This window comes from Physeter macrocephalus, chromosome 6 (genome assembly GCF_002837175.3).
Source record: "Physeter macrocephalus isolate SW-GA chromosome 6, ASM283717v5, whole genome shotgun sequence".
NCBI classification, from domain to species: Eukaryota; Metazoa; Chordata; class Mammalia; order Artiodactyla; family Physeteridae; genus Physeter; species Physeter macrocephalus.
In genome coordinates, this window is record NC_041219.1 from 52,176,391 (window position 1) to 52,193,918 (window position 17,528).

General features: G+C 66.6%; 1 protein-coding gene across 7 annotated transcripts in view; it reads right to left on the reverse strand.

Annotated features, from left to right (window-relative positions):
- Positions 1 to 15,207, reverse strand: part of PLXNB2 (plexin B2) — a 30,913-nt gene extending 15,706 nt beyond the window's left edge. Inside the window, exons 1-4 of one of the 7 annotated variants that reach the window (XM_024127173.3) lie at positions 5,798 to 5,883; positions 4,133 to 4,186; positions 3,814 to 3,951; positions 3,533 to 3,585 (exon numbers count right to left, since the gene is read on the reverse strand). The gene's annotated coding sequence lies outside the window, so the exon portion shown is untranslated. Of the gene's footprint in view, positions 1 to 3,532; positions 4,104 to 4,132; positions 4,187 to 5,797; positions 5,884 to 7,317; positions 7,406 to 12,724; positions 12,744 to 15,132 lie in introns of those variants that run through there. The other 6 variants (XM_055085368.1, XM_055085367.1, XM_055085366.1 and 3 more) reach the window with 6 other exon arrangements.
- Positions 15,208 to 17,528: the final 2,321 nt, after the last annotated feature.

Consider the following 17,528-nt stretch of genomic DNA (forward strand, 5'->3'; position numbering starts at 1 on the left):
CAGGCTGGCTTGACAGTGTCCAGGAGACAGTAGGGACCTGGGAAGGAGGTGAAAATGGCCTAAGAGAAAGCGGTGGGATGAGGAGACAGGGTGACCCCAGGCCGCACCAAGACGAGGTGATCAGGCTGGGGAGGAGATGGTGCCTTTGGTCAAAGACAGGAAGAGTTCACAGGGCCGCGCGCAGGCTGGGCAGATACTGGGGGAGGCGGGCCTCTGCCACCGCAGACTCCGCTCGGCTCTGCGGGCAGCTGAGGCCGTCTAGGGGAGAGGAGGGCGCAGTTCAGAAAATCCCCAGGCTGGAGCTGGGACGCCCGCGACGTCAGGACTGCACAGAACCGGGCGCGCCACGAGAGGCCCCGGGCGCTCAGGCACCCTCTGGTACCTTCGCTCAGGCCGCGGGGAGGGGGGGCGGGGAAGGGCAAGGCTGGAGGGCCCCGCCCCCCGCCGCCCCTCCCCCGCCGCCCAAGCGTCCCGGCCGCCCCGCCCCCGCGCTCGCTGGCTCGCCCGCCGCGGCGCAAAGTCCGCTCCCCGGCGCCGCGGAGGCGGGGGGCGTCCAGGGCCCTCGGCCTCGAGCCCAGGCTGGCCCTGCCCACCCCCCCCGCCCCGGCCCCGCTCACCCGAGTCCCCGCCGCGACTCTGGTCCCGCTCGGCTTTGGCGGCCGCTGCGGCTCCGGCCACGGGCCGCCGCGGCAAGCGGGGAATGAATGGAATGTTCCCGGAGCTCAGGGAGGGAGCGGGCGGGCGGGGGCGGACCTGCGGGTGCGGACGGACGGGCGGGGGCGGAGCCGCGGCCGGAGCTGGAGCCGCCCGAGCCCAGGCCACCCCTGGAAGCAGGCCCCCTGGTCCCCGATGGACCCGTGTCCAGGCCCCTCTGCCGGCCGGCAGCGCGCCTAGGACTTGAACCCAGAACCGACCAAGCGGGGGAACTCCTGGGGCTCCCCCCCCCCGCTTCTGAAAGAGCTCTGCTGTGACCCCGAGCCCTGCCTCAGTCCTGGTAGCTCACAGACGTGACAGGACCCAGGAGATGGGAGGGTCAGTTTATAAAAAAGAATGCTCTGGTCTCCCTCTGGTTAATGTCCACTTGACTGAGCCCCTGGGGCAGAAGCCCAGCCCTGTCCCTTGGCCCCAGGGGCCCCCAGGGCTGGCACACCAGAAGTGCTCCATGAAAGCCATGTGTGCGGTCACGGAGCGGGACCAGGTCTTGCTGCTGACAGTAACGCTGGCCCAGATACTGTGCTGCTGCCCCCGCTCCGCCCCCCCCCCCAAGCAGGCCAGCGCCAGACCTGGGCTCCCTGCCCCAGGACCCCTCTGGGTGGTGGCCAGAGTGAGCCGCAAGCCCGAGAGTTCCAAGGGCCCCTCGCACTGAGCCCAGGTCACACGGTCTGGCAGGAGGGACTTGGGTGACAATGACAGGCAGCAGCTCCCTCCACTTCCTAGACAAACAAAGCCTCAGGTGACCTGCCTGGCCAGGCCCACGGGAGCAAAGGGTGAACCACCTGACCAGAGGCAGCGCTCAGGCTGGCCTCGCGGGAGGTGCCAGGCACAGCCGGCAAAGCTTCCTGCGCTGGCGGCTGGCGTTCCTGGAACTGGCGCTTCCTGTTTTGAAGGCAGCCTGGGACCCCCCGCTTGCTCATCGGGCCAGTGGGGACTTCCTCAGGGGCATCAGACGCCTCTTCCTGGCCGAAGCCCGGAGGTGCACTTCCAAGAAGTCTTACAAACTCCAGCCTGCTGCTGGCCAGGAAGGCGTCTGGACAGGCGCCCCCTCCCCCAACCCAAATTCCCAGCCCTAACGTTCCAGATTCCAGCACTGCAGTCAGCGCCCAAACACCGCCCCAGTCTCGCAGCAGAGCCCACCCCTCCCAAGCAAATCCTGGCCCCCCACGGGGGGGGGCGGGGAAGGGCAAGGCTGGAGGGCCCCGCCCCCCGCCGCCCCTCCCCCGCCGCCCAAGCGTCCCGGCCGCCCCGCCCCCGCGCTCGCTGGCTCGCCCGCCGCGGCGCAAAGTCCGCTCCCCGGCGCCGCGGAGGCGGGGGGCGTCCAGGGCCCTCGGCCTCGAGCCCAGGCTGGCCCTGCCCACCCCCCCCGCCCCGGCCCCGCTCACCCGAGTCCCCGCCGCGACTCTGGTCCCGCTCGGCTTTGGCGGCCGCTGCGGCTCCGGCCACGGGCCGCCGCGGCAAGCGGGGAATGAATGGAATGTTCCCGGAGCTCAGGGAGGGAGCGGGCGGGCGGGGGCGGACCTGCGGGTGCGGACGGACGGGCGGGGGCGGAGCCGCGGCCGGAGCTGGAGCCGCCCGAGCCCAGGCCACCCCTGGAAGCAGGCCCCCTGGTCCCCGATGGACCCGTGTCCAGGCCCCTCTGCCGGCCGGCAGCGCGCCTAGGACTTGAACCCAGAACCGACCAAGCGGGGGAACTCCTGGGGCTCCCCCCCCCCGCTTCTGAAAGAGCTCTGCTGTGACCCCGAGCCCTGCCTCAGTCCTGGTAGCTCACAGACGTGACAGGACCCAGGAGATGGGAGGGTCAGTTTATAAAAAAGAATGCTCTGGTCTCCCTCTGGTTAATGTCCACTTGACTGAGCCCCTGGGGCAGAAGCCCAGCCCTGTCCCTTGGCCCCAGGGGCCCCCAGGGCTGGCACACCAGAAGTGCTCCATGAAAGCCATGTGTGCGGTCACGGAGCGGGACCAGGTCTTGCTGCTGACAGTAACGCTGGCCCAGATACTGTGCTGCTGCCCCCGCTCCGCCCCCCCCCCCAAGCAGGCCAGCGCCAGACCTGGGCTCCCTGCCCCAGGACCCCTCTGGGTGGTGGCCAGAGTGAGCCGCAAGCCCGAGAGTTCCAAGGGCCCCTCGCACTGAGCCCAGGTCACACGGTCTGGCAGGAGGGACTTGGGTGACAATGACAGGCAGCAGCTCCCTCCACTTCCTAGACAAACAAAGCCTCAGGTGACCTGCCTGGCCAGGCCCACGGGAGCAAAGGGTGAACCACCTGACCAGAGGCAGCGCTCAGGCTGGCCTCGCGGGAGGTGCCAGGCACAGCCGGCAAAGCTTCCTGCGCTGGCGGCTGGCGTTCCTGGAACTGGCGCTTCCTGTTTTGAAGGCAGCCTGGGACCCCCCGCTTGCTCATCGGGCCAGTGGGGACTTCCTCAGGGGCATCAGACGCCTCTTCCTGGCCGAAGCCCGGAGGTGCACTTCCAAGAAGTCTTACAAACTCCAGCCTGCTGCTGGCCAGGAAGGCGTCTGGACAGGCGCCCCCTCCCCCAACCCAAATTCCCAGCCCTAACGTTCCAGATTCCAGCACTGCAGTCAGCGCCCAAACACCGCCCCAGTCTCGCAGCAGAGCCCACCCCTCCCAAGCAAATCCTGGCCCCCCATCAGAGAACTGGGGGGCCTGGCCGCGGCCCCCACAGCTAGGGCACCTGGGTTCGGGCAGACGCTTGCACACCGGGCCCGGCCGGACCAGAGCCTCAGGGACACCACACGCCTTCACTGCGTGGCTGTGGACCCCCCGCCTTCCCCAGGTGGTGCCCAGCCCTCACTCACCCAGGCTCCAGTAGTCCAGCTCAGTCTCTGCTCCAGGCCAGCATGGAGATCCTCTAGGAAGCAAAGGAGGGACAGTGGTCTCACCACAAGCCTGGCCCCTGCCTCCTCGTCTCTCCTCTGCTCTACATCTGGGGGGGGCGAGGAACAGCCCATGGGACCCCAGCTGGCCTCTGCCACCCTGGAGCAGGAGAACCTCAACTCCAGCCTCCTCCACTCCGCCCTCACGGCCCTCCCTCAGACACTGGCCTCCCAGCCCCTAGCCCACACCCCAGTGCACATGCCTGACACCGCCCCTCTTGCCCCTGCTCAAAAAAGGCAGAGGGCATTCCCTGGTGGTCTGGTGGTTAGGACTCTGCACTTTCACTGCCGAGGGCCTGGGTTCAGTTCTTGGTCGGGGAACTAAGATTCTGCTAGCTGCGCTGAACAGGAGGAAGAAAAAAAAAGGAAGAAGAAAAAGAGGAAGAAAAGGGCAGGGAACAGCTTCTCGTTAAGTCTCTTGGTACTGTCTGCTTATTAAACTAGGTAAATATATTACTTTGATTAAAATTAAACTTGCTTTCTGAAAAACATGCATACACACGACCCCGCAATTCTACTTACTAGCTGTGTGACCTTGGGCAAATTACTTAACTTCTCTGAGCCTCATTTCCCCATCTGTGAAGTGGAGACAGTCATAGTGAGCTCCCCCAGGGGTTTGTAAGAACTAAATTATTCCTGCAGGAAAAGCCTCGGGAGAGCCTGTTACACTGTAGCACTCAGCAACGCCTGCTATTGTATCCTCTCCTGGATAAACACCCGTGTGTACCCACAGGGAGGACTAGTCCAAGGATACTTCTCAGCACGGTTCATTATAGTGAAAATCTGGCAACCATCCAGCATGCAGCCAGAGGACCCTGAAAAACCATGGTGCTGATGCAGGTGGGTGGGCCATGCTGACCCAATGGAGCCCAGACCTGTTGGGGACGGCTGTGGTGCAGAACTCCAGGTATCGCCACACGTGGGTGTCGATACAGACACACATGGTTTAACTGAGAAGTTCTAGAAGCCTTCATCCAAACTGAAAGTCAAGGTGAAGGGGGGGGCGGTGTAGGGAGGGGAGGGGGCTGGGACAGCAAAGCAACTTCATTTGCCACTTTTGGAAAAAAAATTTTAGAAGGATATATTTACATACTACTTGTCAAAATAAAAAGAGCTCTGCGTAATAATAATAATCAGACCCCCTCCAGCCCCACTCAGCCTCAGGACACGGCTTTCCAGGCGCTCAGTGACCCCACCCCAGCCATCTCTCCGGGCCTAACCCAGGTCTCCTCCCCAGGTCTCCTTGGCCATGGCCCACTGGCTCCCTGCCTGGCTGCCCTCCCCCGCAGCGTGCCCCCAACACCTCCTCCACCAGGGTCAGGCCCTGCTCCCCCCGTACCCCCCCGCAGGCACTCCCCCGACGTGGGGAACGACATTGCAAGTAGGGCCCAGGCCTGGGAGGGAGGACCCACGGCCGGTCCAAAGGAGACCAGCAGGGGCAAGGCCTGCGGGGAGGTGGGTGCCACACTTGCACACACAGGCAGGAGCCGCGTGAGAAATCTGGACCGGGCCTGGCCTCGAGACTGCATCCAGTCCAGGTGGAGGCTGAGCTCGGGTCCACAGCACACGAGGGCACAGGGCATGCAGACCTGCCACCCTAAAGGGACATCACTCTGGCCTCCATGTGCCCTGTGCACCGCCCTCCACTGGCCCAGGCCCCTCCCTGGCCGGGGGTGTGCGTGCTGCAGGTGTCGCCAAGGGAGGCTAGCCTCTTCCAAGGGACACCCTCTTCCTGAGCCCACACACCCAGCCTCCACAGCCACCACCTCACCCCTCGACAGACCTGCCCCAAGTGACCCACTGGGGTGGACCCACCTCTCAGACCCTCCAATTTCTCCTCCCAACATCAGGCTCCTCCAGCCAGCACTTCCTCCAGAATGAAACTTGATCCCCTCCCCTTCCCCTTTCCTAACAGGGCCTCAACGACCCTGTCCTGGCCCCCAGCTGCCCCAGCGTGTCCAACCTGCCTCTGCTCTGGAGGGTCATTCCTTCTGTCTCAGGTGAAGGCCACTCTCCTGAACACCCACAGGCCCCTGAGGCCATGGGTGTCCCCCCACCCCACGATCACACGCCCAATGCTGCTGCCCAGAGGGGCCGCAGGGGCTGAGCTCTGGAGCCACATTATTGGGTTCAAACCCCAGGTCTGTCTCTTTCTACCTGGCTTATGTGGGCTCTTTACAAACTTACACCGTGCCTCAGTTTCCCGGGTGTGACATGGGGCGTAATAACAGCACCAACCCAAGTGGGCTGCCGCGAGGTATAAGTGAATCCGCGTGCAGAAATCCTTCGGTTGTCCTCTCTGTGGAGGAGGAACTCAGGGTGACGCCATGATGTCGCCGTGTCTCTTGCTGTTCCCCCTGGGAAGCTCCTGCCCATCCCTCAGAAGCCTGAGACACCCATCCCGACCCGGCCCTGCAGGACCGTCACTCCTCCGCTGTGGTCTATTGTCTTCACTGGTGAGCAAGGTCTGAACACAGGATCTGAGACCCTAGGTGGGTCTCAGCCCAGTGAACCGGCAAGGGGGTGACACACCGCAGAGGAAGCTGAAAGTACATGTGCCCCTACAGCTGGCCGGCCCCTCAGCCTCACGCACACGGTGGTGTGTCCTCCCCCAGCCAGGGCCCTGATGGGGACCGGGCTGCGGCCGGTCCAGGCCTCTCCTCGCACGTCCACAGGAGTGGGAAGCAACAGGAAGGAGCCTCGGCCACTGGGTCCCCTGAGGCTCCCCCTCCTCGGGTTCCTTTCTTCTAAGCAGTAGCTGCTCCCCACACCAGGAAAAGGTAAACAGGAGGTGCCCACTGGGGAAGGGCAGGGTCCTCAGGCCAGGCCAGGGCTGTCAGGGTCCCCCTCCGGTCTTGCCCACCCCCCGGAGGAGGGCCCTGGGGTGCCGGCTAGACCTCCCTGTCACTAGGGTCAAGCAAACACAGATTGAGCAACTTCTTAAAGCTGAAGTCAAAACGATGCACAGCAGCCAGGTCTGTGGAGGCCCTTGGCAGCCTGTGGGCTCAGGAAGGGGACCCAGAGACCAGGACGGGGACTCGGGCTCAGGCAGACACGGAGAAACGGACGATTCGGGCTAAGGCTCAAGCCCAAGGCAGGGACACCCTGAGATTGGTGTGCGGGGGGAGTCTTAGCACCGCGTGGAGCGCACTACGCACTCCCAACGCGGGGGTGGAGTAGCCAACACCCGGAGGAGAGGGTGGGGGCGGCGTCGCCCCGGGGCCAGGCCAGGAGGCAGCGAGGGTGGCTGTCCCGCCTCGGGCGCCGCCCCTCCCCCGCCCGGCAGCTGGCTGCAGGGGACCGGCCTCCGTTCCGTTCTCGAGGCGAAAATGCAAATCTGCAATTAGCCGGGAGCGCGAAACAAATCAGAGGAAACTAAACAGGCGAGACGCCGGCAAATCCGAGCCTCCGCCGCTTTCAAAACAAGTGCGAGGGAGGGGCGCGAATGGGCCCGGGCGAGAGGGAGCTCCGCCGTCCCACCGCGCCCGCCTGGGGCCCAGGGTCTGAGTTCAGCCCGGGAGGTGGGGCGGTCCCCCGACGGGGAGGGCCGGCCTGGCCTCGTAACCCCAGGCGACCAGGTGGCGGCGCGGCTCCGGCGGACGACCCCTCCGGAAGCCCCGCCCGCACCCCGCGCTCCCGGGGGGCATAAGAGGGCCGCTGACGAGCCTCCCAGGGGACCCAGGGCGCACGGTCGGCGGGAGCCTGACCTCCGGTCGCCGCGGCGGCGGCCACGTGGGCCCAGGGACCCGTCCCCAAGGAGCCTCGCGGGGCGTCAGGCTGTCCTCTGGCCGGGAAGGTCCGCGGTCGGCCAGCGATCCGCCGAGGCCCCAGTCGCATACGGCATGGCTCCCAACCCCCACCCCGCCAGACTCACCGGGCAAAGGCCGAGCTCCCCGCACAGCCACCTAGGAGCAGCCGTGGGCGGGGCCGGGCTCCAGTGTCAGCCTGACGGCTAGCCTGAGCCTTGCGTCAGCGCTGGAGAGCCTCCCACAGGACCCCTCCCAGGTATAGGGTGTCACCTCCCCACCAGCCCGGCTCACAGCCCGGTTCCTCCGTCAACCGCAGAGGCTGTGGGCCACATGGCCCATCCCCGCGGGGGCTGGGGAGGGCTGCAGCCTGGGCTCCGGGTCCCAGCATGAAAATCACCCCTGCCTGGTGGCCGCGAGAAGGTCAAAGGCCCAAGACCCCAGGCCAAGGGGGAGTGGGCGCAGAGAAACCCCAGGGCTTTCTCTGCCACCTGCCTTTGGGGTCTCCGGGCCCGCTGCCCCTGATCCCATGGGCCTGGGGGAGGCCAAGTCCATAGCCTCCCGCTCCTTCCCACCCTGTGCACCCAGGCCGCTGCTCAGCCCCTCTGACTGATGCCCGAGGTCACCGTGACCAGTGTCTCTGCATCCAGCCCTCGCCCTCGGGCGTCTCGGGCTCAGCCGGCAAAGCCCCAGGGCGTGTGCCGCAGCCGCAGCCTCCCGCGCCCCCGTGACTGCAGACCCTGCCGCGTGGGCGCTGACCAGACTGGGATCCCCACGCTTGGCAGGCGGGCCCCTCTCCGGTCACAGTCGCTGCCTCACCATGCGGTGCCTAACCTCGTGGAGAGAGGGCTTAGGGCGACGACCGGGTTTCAATCAATTACTGTCCTTCAAGAATACCTGCCTGGGCGCCTCCTCCTCAGCCTCCTGGGCCTCCCAGACCCTCAGGACACAAGGTGGGGTTCAGCAGGTTCTGGGGCCCAGACGCCCCACCATGATGCAAGACCCACCTCTCCTCCCGGCCGCCCCCCCCCGAGTCCCAGCCACCATCGTGTCCCACCTGGACTCGGTTTGGGCCCCCTTTCTGATTCCCCCCCAGGCTCGCCCACGTCCCCACTCTGCAGAGCAGTCCTTCCCGTCAGGATACCCTGCAGCTTAACGCCTCCGCTGACTTCCCCACACTCGTGGGGACCCCCCCAAACGGGCCCGCTGACCTGCCCCATCTGCTCAGCCCGAAGCCCCCAAGCGCTTCCTGTGTGCCACACGACGGTGCTGTGTGCTGGGGACAGAGGGACAAGTCTCCACCCTCCAGGGTCCGGGAGCCCCCGTGGCGCTCCCAGCAGCTTGTCGGCCCTGGCACACGGCGGCCGCAGTCAACGCCCGGTGAACAGATGAACGGCGCTGGCGCTCAGACACGTGTGGACACCCTCCAGAGACCACCTCTCCAGTGGACAGCCGGTCAGGGTCAGGCTGAGAGGGGCAGGAAGACAGGGCGAGATACTGGGAGAGGCCAGATGCGGGCTGGGGCCGGCTGAGACAGGGCGGGCACTGCAGGGTGTCAGGAGCGCACATGAGGCCAACGGGAGCAGCCCAGCCGCCCAAGCACCGGCGGGGCTCCGGGATGAGGAGCTGCGCCCCCGTTCCCCAGTCCAGCCGGGAGAGGCTGGGGGCAGTGCTGGGGGCATCGGGCCCCGCGCAGGCAGGAGCCACTGGTTCTGAGGTCTGCCCCCGCCGCCAGCGCCCACCGAAGAGGTAGCTGCCCGCACTCAGCTTCCCTTTCCAGGCTCACCTCCCACAGCTGGCTGGATGCTGCCCGCCCGGAGCCCCCTTCCTTTCCCAGGGGCCGTGTGCAGGAGGCAGGAGTGGGACACGGGGGCGGACGGGGGAGGGCCCGAGCGAGCAAGGAGCCGGCCAGACCTGTAATCTCCCAGTCAGTCTGTCAGCGCCTCAGCGGTCACCCCGACCCCCTCCTCCATCACAGCCGACCCCCACAATCAGCCTGGGGCGCCGTGCCCAGCTGGCATGCCAGCCACCACTCACACACACGTGAGCACACACGTGCAGGCACACACGTCTGCCCCAGGCCCACAGTGTTTCTGGGACAAGGAGCCCCAGACCCGAGCACCTGCGCTGGGTGAGCCTCGGGCAGCCCCAGCACTGCGTCTGCCCAGCACGCCCAGAAGGGCCGAGGGGCCTGGAGGAGCTGGGCAGGCCTGGAGCTGGCCTCGAGGGACCCTGTGTGGGAAAGGTGGGCCAGGGCCATCTGCGCGGGGGGACGGCTCCAGGCCGCTGGCCCGGTCTCTGTCCAGGCGGGGTCGGGGCCTGGTGAGGTGCAGGGAGCTTGGGGGGCTGGGTAGGGTCTGGAGTCCAGGCTCAGGGTGGGGCAGCGGTCAGGGTTCGGGTTAGGCTTTGGAAGGGCAGAGAGGGACTGGGAGTTTCCAGCAAGGAGATACCCCAGCTTGGGGTAAGGCGGAGTGGTGAATGGGACAACGGCGCAGGGGTCAGGGGCCAGCGAGGTGGCCGGGACTGCATGGGCGGAGGCGGGCACCCGACCTCCCGGTGACCACACACCCAGGAAGTAGCCCACAGGTCCCTGGCGCAGGCCCAGCGCCCAGCCCCTCAGCGGCTCACTCAGTTCAGCAAGGAGCTGTCCCACACAGCGCTAGGGCCAGGGGCCGCCTGCAGGAAGCGTGCCTGGGCCTCCTGCCTGGGTCTCCCCGTCTTGCTCCTCCTTGGCCTCCCATCCCCCCTCCTGACATCCTTCCCCGGGTCCTGAGACGGCTCACGGTGGCCCCCGAATCAGGCCCGATGCCAAGATGGGGGCAGGCCCAGCTCCTCACGTCCCCCGGCCCGTCTGGGGGAGCAACTCCAAGGCTGAGAGGGAGCAGGCGGGCCGCACTGGGGCCTCTCCCTCCCGCCACCTGCCCGCGGCCCCGCCACCTCACCCAGCTCTGGTCCCACCACTGGGTGCAAGCGGGACAGCAGCCACCTTCCCTGGGGAGGGCAGCAGCCTCGCCGCGGCAGTGTCCTGGGCCCTGGCCCTTCCCCAAAGTAGGCCCCCCCACCCCCACTCTGAGGAGGCCCTGGGCCGGGGCTGGGGGCTAGAATCCACATTCAGGCCCAGAGCCCACACCTCTTAATGGTCCGGGAGCTCACCTCCCACGGCCGGGCCCACCCCCCCGGCCGCCCCAGACCTGCCACTCGTGCTACAGGCCCCCTTGTACCCCAGGACAGACCCATGCTCCCCAACCTATCAGGACTGTCCCCAGACCCCTTCAGCACCCCTCCCTCCAGCACTCAAGGGCCCAGGTGGGCACCAAGCCAGTCACCCTCTTCCCACTGTCACCCATGCTGCACGTCCGGCTGTGGCCGAGGAGCCCTGGAGCTGCCTCAGCCTTCAGCCACCGGCTTGGCACCGGGCAGGGTGCCTGGAGGGGAACTGACGGAGCCCCCCAGAAAAGCCCCTATCAACGCAGGGCCCATGCCCTGCACAGGTGGCATGCTGGTTCAGGGGGCCCAGATCAGAGTAGAAGGCCAGCAGCCAGAACTGTCCCTGCCTCGGGAGCAGACGCCTCCGCCCAGACTCTGTGTTGACACAGGTGGCCTTCTGCAAGGCTGACATCAAACCTTTTTCCTCTTTCTTGCTCTTCCTGAGGAGGGGGTCCAGCGGGGGCAGCGTCACAGAGATGAGCCCCAGATCTGAGCTCGACACGGTGCCCCTCCTCCCAGAACCCCCCATGGGAACTGCCGGCCAACTGCACCGAGGGCTCTGGTCTCCACATCCGGAAGGGACCAGTGCAGGGCAGGGCTGACGCCAGCACTGGGGTCAGAATCCAGGCTGCACCCAAAGGCCTCACTCTTGCTCCCACGGTCCCCAGGCCAGGACTCACCTGGCACCAGGATGGAGAACTGCCAGGTTTCAGAAATCACGTGACCTTAGGGGCTGAGGACGGAGGCACCAAGCTGAGCCCTCTTCTCAGATGCCCCACCCCCAGCCCAGGAGAGCACCTCCTCTGCCTAGTGCACAGGGGCACCAAGCACTCGGGTGGGCCAGTGGCCAGCCCACAGGGTGGAAAGCTGCCAGCCACGGTGGGAGCAGTGCTGGGGGAGCCGCTCTCCGTGTGAAGGGGGCGCTGAGCTGCAGACGGGGACCAAGGGGTGGGAAATGGGACCCCAGCTCCGGGTCGGGGGCCGGCCCTGGGCTCCTCCCTGTGACTGGAGGGGCAGACCGACAGGTGTGCCCCTGGCCGCCCCGGGCTCCGTCTGGGGTTCTGGGTCCAGTCACTGTCACAGGTTCGTGACTACCACAGGGGCATAGGCCCCGCCCTGCCCCGCCCTTCAGAAGCCCTGCCGCGTGGGAGGGAAGGGCTGGAGCAGCTGGGCCCCGGTCTGGCTCGGCGGGGGGGGGGGGGGGGGGCCGGGGGGGGGGGGGGGGGGGGGGGGTGGGGCCAGGAAAGGCAGGGTTCTTGCCTGGTCAGCAGGGGGAAGGAGGTCCTCAAAGCCCCAGGGGCAGGGGGGGAGCAGGAGCCCATCAGAGGGTGTGAAATCACGGAGGGGAAAACCACGAAGGGACCACACTGGCCTGGAGAGAAAAAGGGAAGCAACAGTGCTTCCCCCAGCCCCCACGCACCCCAGTGCCCCCCACCAATTACAGGCCACCAACCTCCGGTCCAGCCTGTAATTTGAGACCAAAGACATTTACAGGCCCCACCCACCCCATCCCACCCCAAACACACGTAGCCATTAGCCTCAGGGGGAGGGACTCTGCCCAGCCCCCACTGCCCACTAGGGACTGGCCCCCAGTGAACCTGCATCCAGCTCAGCTGGGAGACCAGCCTGGGTTGAGTTCTGGCGGGTCTGATAGCTCACCTCCTCCCCTGACTGCTTTCCCCACACCCTGGTCCAGGGCAGGCTCTGGGCCCAAGAGGCTCTTCAGCAGGGAAGAAAAGCTTATTCCCCCCACCCAGGAAGCCAAGGCAGGAGGCTGGCGCCTGTTGCTGCGGCAGAAAGGACTGAGGCCTGGCGTGAGTAAGAAGGACACAGAAGGAGGACCAGAGGACCTGGCACCTCAGCGCGGACCTGCCCAGACCAGAGAATGGGCCACGTGGGAGGGCGCGGAAGCCACAGCCTGTCCCCACCAGTTCACTCCCCTGGCCCCAGGGCTTCACCAGCTCCGGGCCCCAGGAGGCGAGTTCAAGGCAGGGAACAGGAGGACATCACCGATGTTCCCAGAACGGCCCAGGTCCTGGGACGGCTCAAGTACCTGCAACCAAGCTGTCCTGGGGGAGAGGGGCACATGCCATATGGATCCCTCCCCAGGCTGCCGGCCCGCCCCAGTGCCTTCCAGTCCAATCTCTTCTGCTTCACTCACCTGGGCCGAGGCCAGGCCCCTGGGCTTACTGCACGCTGCCCCAGCTGCCAGCGCCGCCTCGCCGCGTGGTCCCTACCGGGGCCACTGGGTGGGCGGCTGCACACACGCCTACGCGGACACTGGGAGCCCAAGCGGCAGAGGCAGCATCCCGGACGGCTCCTTGCGTCTCTGGCCCTGGGCTCCTCACCTGTGGGACCCCTCCCCTATGGGATCCCTCACCTGTGGGATGGACTAGCAGGTGGGTGGGGACGTGAGGGTGGGGCTGGGCTGTGCAAGGGGCTTGGAGGGAAGTGCTGCATCCGTCAGCTGCTGGTTAGTGAGTCAGTCAAGAGGCGGGAGAATGGCCAGAGACTCGGCCCAAGGGAGACCCCAGTGCCCCACCACTCTAAGCAGCCGAAGTCACGCCCCTACCTGCCCCGCCGCCCCAGGGAAGCGCCACACAGGTGTAAGGAGCCAGCCCAAGGTGTGTCCCTGAACCCAGAGCTGGAGGGCAGCCACACAGGACTACCTGGGTCCCGAGAACAGGAGTCTAGGACTCCTCCTGCCCCACGGCCTCCCCCAGGGGGCCTGGGCCCACACCAGGCTCACTGGGCGAGGCCTGCTGGGGCCGACCTCGGGCGTTCTCCATCTCAAGGGTGACGCATCCCCTCCCACCCCGCCCCCGACCGCTCTGAGTGGCCAGGGAGGTGGTGGAGCTGCCCAGACTTGCCCGTCCCTCCCTTCTGGGGCTCTCAACCCACGGCCCCAGAAGTGGATCTCTCTCCCAGGGCTGTAGCCTCCCCCAGCTCTAGCCTCCCCCCTTGGGTGGCTGGACACGGCTGGATAATCCAAAATAATTCCTTCTTGGCAGGCGGCCGGCGGGGGAGGGGGGACTTGCATTCCAAACCCTTGTTTTTCTCTGTAACTTCCCTCCTCTCTTGGGGCAAGGAGCCCCTGGCCAGACCCCAAGCCTCCCCCTACCCGGCAGACGGAGGTGGGCCCCCTATAGGTACGGCGGGAAAAGGTGACAGGCTCAGATCTGCCGAGACCACCTTCTCGTCTTCTCTGGGGGTTCCTAAAAGCTGACACACCATAAGAAAACACCCAACAGGCTCAGCCAGGCCTATGCTGACCCTGCCCTCCCAGGACCCTCACCTCAGAGCAGAGGAACACTTCCCCCCCCACACCCCGGCAGCTGTCCGGCTCTCAGACTCTCCCCTCTGTGCCCGGGGAACATCCCCAACGGGGTCAGGCTGAGAGCTCCCACCCCTGGGGGCCGTGCTCTCCCATCTCCACGGGGCCGGGCCCGGGTGTGTGTGGGGCACACAGGGGCTGCACTTAGACATGACAGGGGCTCCCCAGGGCAGGCACGGAGAGCCCTCCGTGCTCCAGAACATTCCACTGGCTTTGGGGGTCAAGCTTCACCCCTAGTCTTGACCCCCACCACAGGCCCAGGGCACGGATAGACCCCTTCCTTCCTTTTCCAAGTTGCTGGGAAGAGGAGGCCAATGATGTGGCAGGAAGCTCTGAGGCTCTTGGGCTCAGGGACCCCCCTCATATCTGCCAAAAACCTGAGCACAGCTGGGTGGGAAGAGCCCATCTAGGAGGGCTTCCTGCAGGAGGCTGCACGTAGAGGGTCAGGGTCCTGGCAGTGAGTACAGAGACTTCCTGTACTCACTTCCTGGGTCCCAGAGTGTCCACCCAAACACCACACCAACAAGCACTGGGAACTGTGGGAGCCGGCTCTGTGGTGAAGCAGGCCCAGGGCCACCAGGACTTGCCAGGTGCTGGTGCCGGTGCCAAGCCACCCCTAGTCCCAACCGGGAACGCTGCACCCGCCTTCCAGCCTGGCCAGGTGCAGACCAGGGGCTCCCAGGGTGGTCTTGGCTTATGCCCGCCTCACAAGTCCCCAAGGGGTTTGGGGGCTGCCAAGGCCTGACCGCGGGCCCAGCTCCCTGGGGGAAGCCGGGGCTCGGCCACCCCAGGAACCAAGGCTGGGTGGGCGCGGGCCCGGAGCTCTTGTACAACAGGGCCGATCTCCGCCCTGTGCGCGGATCTCGGTGGCTGGAGGGGCAGCGGGCATGAGTAGGGAGGGAGGATCGGGAACGAGAAGCGGTCCGAGCGGCTCCGGAGGGACGCGGGCGGCGGGAGAGGGCGCGGCGCCCGGCTGGGGACCCTCTGCTGGGCCAGGTCCGCTGACCTCGGCGCCGCGGGCCTCGCCCGCCACCTGGAAGAGCGCGCGGCGGGAGCGGCCCGGCCCCGGCCGGCCGGACGCACGGACGGCGGCCGAAACCCGAGTCTCCCTCCGCGGGGAGGCAGCCGTCCGAGTCCCCGCGTCCCGAGCGCCGCAGGCCAGGGCGGAGCGGCGCTGACGGCGAAGCCCCCCACTGGCGCGGCCGCCCCGCGGGCCCCGTACCCCATTCCCGTACCTGCTCGTCTGCCGCCGAGGCTCGATGGCGCCCGTGCCGCGATCGGCGCTGCGCTGCGGCCAGCGCGGCTGCCATGGAGACGGGCCTTTGTGTGGCCGCGGAGGGGCCGGAGCGCGCGGGAGCAGCGGCCCCGCCCCCGGCGGGGGAGAGGGGGAGGGGGAGGGAGAGGGGGAGGGGGAGGGGGAGGGGGAGAGGGAGGGGGAGAGGGAGGGGGAGAGGGAGGGGGAGAGGGAGAGGGAGAGGGAGAGCTCCTCCTCCTCCTCCTCCAGTTGTCTCTTTTGCTTTCTCTCTCTGTATGAGGACTCAGGGAAAAGGTAGGCGTCTACAAACAAGAAAGTGAGTTCTCACCAGAAACCAAATTCTGCCAGACCTTCATGTTGGACTATCCAGCCTCCAGAACTGTGAGAAAATAATTTTCTGTTTGACCCCGCGTCCCCGGCGCCTGGCGGCCGCAGTGCGCAAATGCACCGCATCGCCGGGGAGGTTCGGCCCGCGCGTCCAGGTTCGCGCCAGAGGAGCCCAAGTCTGGGCTCTAAGGGGAGAACGCCGGCAAGGCCGAGGTCCCCGGCACCCCGACCCTCCGACTGGGGAACATGCCGGTCACAGCCCGACCCTTTGGGCGGTTGGGGGCTGCTGGGCCGTGTCCCCCAACCTCCAAGGGGAAGAGGACGCCTGCCCTGAGTCCCCTCACAACCCGTCCTTGGCGTCCAGCGCCCTCCTTCCCCCGCCTCCCTCCACCCGCCACCCAGGACTGTCAACCCCTGCTGAAGTGCCTGGAGGTGGGTGGTGAGACCGAGGCTCTCCCTGGGGCGTCCAGCTCTGGACTAGAGCTCGCCCCACTTCTGGCCTGGCCGCTCCAGCCCCCATCAGCCCTGGTCCTGACGGCCCTGGCCGCTCCCACCACAACTTAAGCAGAGTTGGGGACCCTAGGGGGCAGCTCTCCTGTGTGCTCTTCCTGCCCCCTCAGGACAGTCCGCAGTCACAAGCCCCGCTGTGCTGAGCAGCAGCTGGGGACCCAGGGAGGACACGGGCCATTGCCCAGCCCTAACTGGGACCCCCTTCCTTGGGCACCCGCCCTCCACCCAGACGTCCCGTTCCCGGCAGGTAGCCCACTTGCTCCTGCCCCGCCCCCAACCCGGGCCTGGGACCTGCCCCCGATGCTCAGGAACGCCCCACGCAGATGAAGCCACTGGAGAGGGTCGACTCACTCGTTCTTTCTGCTACCCCCCCATGCCCAACCAGCCAGGCCACACCTTCACCCCTTTAGCCCTGAACCCATCCACACCGAGGCCCACCCAACGCCCCACCAAGAGGACCCTAAAGTTACCAGGCTCTCATAGGGATGCCAACTTTTTATCAGAAAAGGAAGTTAAAAGACAAGTATTGTGTCACAGAAGGACATTTTAATACCAAAGATGTGGGAAGTCCACTATCCCAGACTAAAACTGAGTCTTTAAATAGCGTGCAGGAAGCTTGGGGGTGAAGACTGTCCTTCCTGTCCCTGGATCAGCCTACTGCCCTCCCACTCCCAGCCCGGCCACCACACCAGGCCCACACACAATCCCCAAAAGCCGGCAGCTTCACATACTGGCTGCCGACCACAGCGCCCTCTTGGACCACTGGTTCCTGCCCGTCCAGGCCCTCCTGTCCACGGGGCTCTGGTAGGTGGTGGGTCTGCCTCTTTTGACCCTCCTGCCCCTTCCTCCCTCCTCACTGCCTGTCCCCAGCCTGGTGGGGGGACAGAGGCTCAGCCCAGCCGGAGCTGACCTGATCCTGAGAGGGAACCCGGGGGCTTATGGGGGAGACGATGGAGTTGGCAGGACTCCACCCCCAGCCCCCACCCACAGGCTGCGCTCTACTCAGAGGCCTCGTCTGGGCAGGGGGTCAGGCTGTGAGGAGGAGGCCCCTCCCCTCCAGAGTGGGACGCCCTACTCTGCCAGGCGTCCCTCCCCCGCCACCCCCCTGCACCAGTGTTCCTGAGGACAAGCCGCTGTGAGGGGCCGCTGCGTGGGCTCAAGCAGAGTCCTCGAGGGAGGATGCAGGGATTCGGGGGAATCTGGTTGGGCCTTCCTGGGCTGATGGAGTCAAAAGTCCCTGAGGGCTTTGCGGAGGCCCCCTGGCAGCCCCTCCCCTGCAGCCCTCCATCGCCTGCAGTCACCCGCAGGAAGCCAAGGGAGGGGCCCACGCAACGTGCTGCGGCCCACCCCTCACGGCCGTGGGCCACCCCTCCAGGCCAGACAGCAGGGAAGGCTGTCCAAAGCGGCACTGGGGCCACAAGGTCCTTCCTCACTTGAGGGCCTCCAGCTTGCCTCTCCCCCTGCTGCCTCGATTCTGTCCTCTGACTGCAGTCACACACCAGGCCGAGCTCAGCTGTCTGCGGGCTGGGGGCTGTCCTA